Genomic DNA, 8,198 nt, shown 5'->3' with positions numbered 1-8,198 from the left:
CCCTTCTAGTAGGACTAGGGGATACCCCCCTTCCCCTACACCACTTACTAAGTCCTAATATGAAGGTGCTTCCCAATATGGTGTGATGACGTAGAACTCAGTATATAAGTATAGTCTCCTTCCTAGTATTCCTCTTCTGCCTCAGTCAACATGGAAGCAGGACCACCAGACTTTGGAAGCTTCGTACAAGAAGTGGATAGTGAAACTCTACTAGCTGCGGCTAGGAACGAAGAAGGCGAGAATGAATTTGTAGAAGACGTGGCGGACGTCATATTGAACGAGGTAAGTGAAGCTCTTGATTGTCAATTTTCCTATCAATCTCAACTGGGGGGCGCAGCCCTTTCCTCTTCCGCTCCTCCCGGTTCTTTCGAATTTCTTTTGGATCCTTTTGTGGATCGCAGGAGTGAACGCATGGGAGTGGGAGAGCGACACTACACCACGCGTCTGAGACAACGCCGTGCATTTATTCCTTCCCAGCATGTACCTTCGGCTCTTACCGAAGCCCTGCATGCTGCCGTCCGTCATCTCATCGAACAAGACCATGTCCTGGCCCAAGATCGCGTGTACCTGGGACTATCAAGTAATCGACTATCCCACGCTTACAATTATCGCGGTCTGACGGCCGACAAATGGCTTCAAGGTGGGACACGGGTGGACACCCTTCTCCAACAAATGAGCGCCATGCTCAACTCCAACGAACAGTTCGAAATGGATGATTCCTTCCATCTCTCCTTCACGCACGTGCACGCGCCTACGACGGGTTCCGGTCGCAAATGCAAGTTGAAACCCAGCCATTCTGCCTTGACATCCTTCAAGAAAAAGAAGCTGTCCGTGCTCCTCATCAAGAACGGAGACGAACTTTGTTGCGCCTGAGCCATCGTCACGGCCAAAGCCAGACTTGACCAACACCCCAACTGGGACAGGTTCAAAAGAGGCAGAAGGATCCAAGCAGAACATGCAGTAGACCTTCATCACGAAACGAGAGTTCCCCGAGGTCCATGTAGGTACGACGAACTCCGAGCCTTCTCTCTACGACTACCAAATTCTTCTCTGCGATGCCATGCGCGAGTATGTCGGGATATCGTTTGGCCCACCTTCACAAAAGCAGCTCGTCCTCCTCTACAACGACGGCCATTACAACGTCATCACTTCTCTACCCGGATTCTTTGGCACCTCCTACTTCTGCGCGAAGTGTCTCAAACCCTATGACAACCAAGGTCACCACGCCTGCGACAACAACCCGGACCACTGCAGTGCCTGTCTCCAGACTGGATGCCCGGACTACACCAAGGCCCAAGGCTGGTGTGGCTACGTCACGTGTCCTTCCTGTCACCATTACGTCGAAGCCTTGTTGCATCGGTGCTTCATTCAAGTGGCTAAGACTACCTAGGAAGAACGGGCGGAACGTCGCGCCAAACGAAGACCTGGTCGTCGTCTGCGTGGTGCTGCTGCCGGCTTGGCCACCGTGCACTCCAACGAGGACGATGTGCCCTCCACTTCTCTTCTTCCTTCACCTCCTGTGGATGGTGTCGACCTCAATGACGAAAAACCTCTGTTACACGTATTCTTCGACGTGGAGGCCATGCAGGACACGGGACGTCACGTTCCGAATCTTGTCGTGGCCGAAGCCTAGAATGACGAGTGTACAGTCCGCTTCTGGGGAGACTCGTGCATGCGCGACTTCTTGGAGTGGCTGGACACGTAGACGGATGAGGACAGCCGAGAGGTCAAGGTGTTGGCCCACAATTTCCAAGGGTACGACGGTTACTTTGTCGTCGAAGAGTACCATTGTCAACACCGCATTGTCCGGCAAAGAGGAACGGTGCCAAGTTGTTGCAGGTCACCTTTGATTGCATCACCTTTATAGATTCTCTCGCCTTCTTCCAAATGCCGCTCTCGGCCTTTCCCAAGACGTTTGGTCTCACCGAACTCAAAAAGGGGTATTTTCCGCATCTCTTCAACACCCTTTCTAATCAATCATACATCGGACGCATTCCTGACACTTCCTACTTCATGCCAGACTGTGGCATACTCGACAACGTGTGGCCAACGTCATCTACGACTTCCAAAAGGAGTTGACTAAATACTGCAAGCCTGATGTCAAACTACTTAAGCAGGGGTGTCTCTCCTTCAAGTCTATATTCGAGCCTCTGGCTCGCTTCAATCCCTTTTCCCACATCACCACCGCCTCTGCTTGCAACCGGGATCTCCGTCAGAACCGCATGGAAGCTGACACGATCACCAATGAACCGCTGCACGGGTGGCGCTTGAACACCAATCATTCTCGTGTCGCCCTGGAATGGCTCCACTGGCAACAGCACCAGTTAGCGGATGAAGACGATTACATCCAACATGCGGGCAATTTTGACGAGTACCGGATTCCCCATTCCCAGTACACAGTAGACAGATACCATGAGAAAACCAACACTGTCTACGAGTTCCAAGGCTGCTTTTGGCATGGTTGTCCGGTCTGCTATTCCAATTACACCGAATCCCACCGCCACCTCGACGATAGGTGCTTTGACGACGTGTACCGTTGCGCGCAAGTCAAACTCGACTTACTGCATAATCGAGGTTTCAGGGTAGTCAAAATTTGGGAGTGTTAATCAAATTGGACCCGAAAAGGATCGAGAAAAATCCCGGACTGCGTACACTGGCCAAGATGATGTTAAACTCCATGTGGGGTAAATTTGGTCAGTGTACCAACAAGACACAAGTCCGGGAATTTGATGACCCCCAAAAGTTTTCCACCTTCTGTAACAGCGACACCCTCCAAATCAAGTACGTTGGTTCTCAATCAGACGATCGCGTGGAAGTACAGTACACTTTACAAGAGGAAGACGAATCCATCTCACCCAACCTGAACATATTCGTGGCCTGTTTCACGACCTGTTGGGCTCGTCTTAAACTCTATGACGCTCTGGACATCTTACAAGAGCGAGTACTGTACAAAGACACAGACTCAGTCGTGTTCCTTTCCGCCCAGGGAATGCCCGAGCCACCACTAGGAGATTATCTGGGGGACTTTAAGGATGAATTGCCGCCAGACGACTATATAGTGGAATTTGCCTCCGGAGGTCCAACAAACTACGGGTACAAGACCCACAAAGGTAAAGAGGACTGTAAAGTCCGAGGCATCACACTCAATAGTCTGGGGAAAAGATACGTCAAATTTGAAGTCCATAAAACAACGTGCTGGAAGACTTGACTTCCCCACTGGAGTCTGGCAAAGCGCGCGTCACCACCGTGCCCATACCATTCATAATCGTGAGGAACGCCCAAGAATACCAATTGTCCACCACGGCCCAGCAAAAATTGATGACGTCATAGGTCAGGTTGTTATGGTGATAATGATGACGTCATAGGATAAAAAATCAATACTCCTAACTAGAACTGATGACGTCATAAGTCAGGTTGTTATGGTGATAGTGATGACGTCATAGGATAAAAAAATCAATTCTCCTAGCTAGAATTGATGACGTCATCATTTACGTCATAGGTCAGGTTGGGAGAATTCGAAAAAATCAGCCCTGAGTGAGCGGATACCACTACTGACATTGTACGTGGACGCACACCTGGCGACGCTTGAAGTTGGAAAAGATAATCTTTAATAATGTGCAGTTAGATTTTTTAGCCCGTCACGATCCTACACTCGAACCGCATTTTTACGGAACTGTACCCTGCAATAAGTTACCTAGACACCCTCAGAAAGACAGATCTGTGGGATACATTGTAAACACAGATCCGCATGATCAACCTGGAAGACACTGGATAGCACTTTGGAGAACCCTGGAAAACGTGTGTGAAATTTTTGATAGTTATGCGTTACCATTACAAGTGTATGAAACCACTCAGCCGTTGATCGATTGGATCAACACACATTGAAAACACGTCGTGCGATCGTCCAAGAGTTTACAGTCTCTTTACAGTCAGAGTTGCGGAGATTACGCCTTGATGTATTTGAGACAAAGCTAGATGAAAAGACATGAGTAAATTTTTGAAACTGTTTTCTAGACATGATTTCGTAACCCACGATCATAAAGTAGGTCAAATGTTAAAAAAGCTAATAGAAAAAGAGATTTCACAAGAAGAACTTTGTATGACCTCAGGCAAAGACTCGCATCAAACTTGTAAACGTATTTTTGGAAAAAGTCCGTCCGAAGGCTATAGGTTCAAATCCTATCCCAGTCACACTTCTTTTACGAGTTGAGTATCGCGCATGTACATTTTTTAAAATTTTTTACTATTTTATTTAATTATTTTATTTTATTTTATTTATTTAATTATTTATTTAATTATTTATTTATTTATTTATGTTTTTTCAAAATCTCGGTATGGGATGATTGCTGAACATGTGCAGCGTAACGTTTACATCTCTAAGGATGACAAGTTTTCTTTTCAAAATCGAAATAAATAAAAAAATGATTTAAAAAAATAATAAACAAATAAATTTAAAAATAAATAAATAAAAATAAACACGTAAAGTTTGTCGTGACCAGGATTTGAACCTGGGTTACTGCGGCCACAACGCAGTGTCCTAACCACTAGACGATCAGGGCAATGTTCAATGGTAGGTGAAAATTAAACATATTTATTTGATCCTTTGTTTCACATCTTTTGTCTCTATAAAAACCACCGTCATCTGTAGCTTTGTATCAAAATCATGGAACGTGCGGTATTGTTCAAGTTTAAGTCTCCTTCCCGTATTTTAATCGTAGGACCTTCAGGTTGGGGCAAAACTTGTTTCACCGAATCTTTGTTAGTACATGATTTATCCGATTTGTTTGCGCAGCCACCTACCGCTATAGTGTATTGTTATGGAGCATGGCAAGACAATTTGATCGTATGAAACACACGGGTATAAAATTTCACGAAAGAGTCCCCGATGTATCACATCTACAAAAATGGTTTACAGCGAAAGGAGGTATTTTGGTTTTGGATGATTTAATGGCTGAAGGTGGTAATGAAAAAGAAGTCATGGATTTGTTTACCAAACATTCTCATCACCAAAACATTACCGTTCTTTATCTCTGTCAAGATATGTTTCCACCTGGTAAATACGCCAAGACCATTACTCGTAATTTGCATTACATTGTGGCTTTCAAGAATCCTCGCGATCAATTGAGTATGCGTAATATCTTATTACAAGCGTATCTTCAAACATGAAAAAGAAACCGAGCGACCGTTTGGATATTTGACGGTCGATTTTCATCTGGCCAGTCATGATAGGTTTCGCATTGTGAGCCGCTTATTAAAGCATGAAGGCTGTATGCGATGTTTCACTTTACCTCCGCATACACACCTATAAAGGTCACAGGCTATGAAAAAGAAAAGAGGAGGGCAACGTATTGTGCAGAGAGGTGGATTTGCTCCGGCAGTAGCGGCTGTACCGGCTATAAAAGCTTTGGTGACTTCAGCCGTAATCAAAAAGCTTGGAAAGAAGGCAGCTGTTGCCTTAGGTCACTTTGTTTTGAAAAAAGGAATGAAGAAGTTATGGTCAAAGAAGCTAAAGACGGGGAAGAAGTGAGTGAAACATGAAACGACTTTTGAGACATAGAGCTTTCTTGCTCTCTATACTACGAGAGGGAAATCGAAACAAACGTCATGACTTGATTCAACACGCCAACGGGGAACAAATCAATACTGTCAGTGAATTGGTGTTTAACATGTTAAAAAATTGTGTTCCGGTGTCACCACCGCTCATGGCTAAATTGAGAAGACACAAAAAGGTGCTCAAAGAACTGAGTAGGAGAAAAAATTCTATAAAAAAAGAGATGACTTCATTTGATGAATCAGAAAGGCTCTGGCTTTTGGCAAGGTCTACACGAAGCGTACTGTAACTGTTTTCAATCATGAGTTGTCAGACTTACAGTGCTCTGACGCATTTGTTAACCGAGGTTAACGAATCGTTACAAGAATGGAAAGAGAATAGTCATAAAATGGAAAAGAATCGCGACTATTGGCGTAAGAGGGCTATGGATCTCGAAGACAAATTGTATTGCAAACAATGTCTGAGTCAACAGAAAGAGGTGGAAGATTTAAACGACGCCAAAGTCAAACGCAAGACGGAATTGGATTGGTTAAGAGGAGGCAAAGAGGCCGCTTTACAAAAACCCTTGAGAAGACAACTGGACAAAGACTATGAGGAGTTCTCGGAAAACAAGAACCAAAAGGAAGGCTCCACCGAAAAAAGGGCAGAGAGGAGGCAAATTTGACATTCAAAACTGGATTGCAAAATTAGGAGTGGAATTTCATCCTTATTCTTTATGTAATGTTTAAAAAACGAGCAGGAGTTTTTTATCGGGTTTAAAACCACGAGGCGTAGCCGAGTGGTTTTTGACCCGATAAAACACGTGCTGCGAGTTTTTTGAACGGCTTCAAAAACATTCTTGTGTCAAGAGAGTTCATAACAATTATGCTTTTGTGAACGTTAGAAATTAGCATACGAGAAAAACATTAGGTCTAATATGCCTTTACCAGATTACTGTACTAATGGAATAGGGAATTTTTCCAGATGTGTATTTCACAACTGTACTATTAATTTGGTGCAAAAGTAAATTTACTGTGTGAAATTTGTTGAAAGAACATTAAATATGTTCCCACCATTTGTTGTGTCAGTTTCTGTTTTCATAATTAAGTAATATTCATAAGTCACGTGCAGTGTCTTTCTATCTGATAAAACACCGCATACTAATAAGGATGAGGTTTATCGATATAAAGTCACTGCACGTGATGTATTATCTACCATTTGATAGGTTAATGGGCTTATGAATTATTAATGAGTTTTTTAACTAAAAAGAGACGTTATCAATTCTTAGGACCAGGCACATTTTTGAAAAAACGCCTGGATCGAGGGGATCAGGGCATCAATCGTTTGGATCGCATTGCCAGACAGCACGACATTGACTACTCTATGGCCACGAGTCTAGAGGATAAATGGAAAGCCGATGATAAGATGGTAGAGGCCTTGAAGGTGATAGAGCCAGACGTGACGGAAAGGACTTTGATGCCGACACAGACTTGATTTTCCACCAGACGATGTTGATTGTACAGTTCTTGTAGGATAAACATACCGTCATAACCTATCAGGTTGTGAAACATGACAATGACAGGTCTTTCGAATTCGTCTTCATTGATAGCCGATTGATCTAGAAATTCTATAAAGTCCTGAGAACAGCGTTCGCCGTGAAATACATGTGTATGGTTCTCCTGATTGGTTTCGCAACATACTATAATAGGTTGGTGTTCACCGTCGGCTGACTTCTTCAGCAGGTTGAATGAAAAATTTGTGGGTTCTGATATCTACGTCTTCTTGGCATACGGGACATTGAGTGACACCGCATTGGTGTGTTTTTCCTCCTTTGTTTTTCTTATTCCGGGGGTGTTCAATGATTTTGCAGCATTCAGTACATTTGGTGAAAATGTCACACATGGTTTTCACACATGCATTGAGTGACTGAAACGCCGACATTGTCATCTGGTGAAGGTTGGCGTAATTCTTTCAAGCGTGCTGTAAATCGTTGTTTTGCCACAGATTTTTCTTCCAACGTTTACACGGCCCCACAGTCCGAAACTCGAATTCAAAGAGCAGTGATTCGATATGTTTCACAGCCTTCAATAATTTCTCGCCACTCATTTCATTAACCATTTTCGACTCGATGTTTTCTACAACCTTTAATAACTCTTCATCACTCAACTCTTCAACAAATTTTCTCTTTGCCATGATGATGTTCTCTCACACGCATGTATGAAATAAATTGTGCGTTTAGAATGTTTTTTGTGGAAATCAAAGATGAATACTCAGGGGAATAAAGGGTTTCTTTTGTATTAGTAGGGCAAGTTTGAGCAAGGGAGGGCCTGTATGGGCAAGATTGCGAAAATGTTTTCACTTGGAAAAATGGTTGCGAGGGGTTTACATACACACGCATAAACGCACTTATACTCACTCAAATAATTAATCAACAATTGTATTATGCACAAAATATTCAGCCAAGAGTCCGAACGTGACCGACGCTGCGTACAGCTTTCATATTTGTTTCTTTATCAAAATAAAACTCACCTTTAAATAGCATGGACCTTTTCCTTAATTGAATAAAAGAGGCAATATTGTTACCTTTGAATAGCATGGACTCTTTCTTTAATTGAGTAAAAGAAACTGTATTGATTAAGCAAAGAGTTGTTCCTTCCTTCCTCCATTA

General features: G+C 43.4%; 2 pseudogenes; both read left to right on the top strand.

Moving 5' to 3' along the window:
* Nucleotides 1-411: 411 nt before the first annotated feature.
* On the top strand, nt 412-1,867 carry LOC149048582 (uncharacterized; annotated as a pseudogene).
* Nucleotides 1,868-4,659: 2,792 nt separating this feature from the next.
* On the top strand, nt 4,660-5,308 carry LOC113664659 (uncharacterized; annotated as a pseudogene).
* Nucleotides 5,309-8,198: the final 2,890 nt, after the last annotated feature.

The sequence above is a fragment of the Pocillopora damicornis genome, chromosome 3 (assembly GCF_964200805.1).
Source record: "Pocillopora damicornis chromosome 3, jaPocDami1.2, whole genome shotgun sequence".
In the NCBI taxonomy this organism is placed as follows: domain Eukaryota; kingdom Metazoa; phylum Cnidaria; class Anthozoa; order Scleractinia; family Pocilloporidae; genus Pocillopora; species Pocillopora damicornis.
The sequence above is the reverse complement of the archived record's forward strand: the minus strand, read 5'-3'. Positions and strand labels throughout refer to the sequence as shown.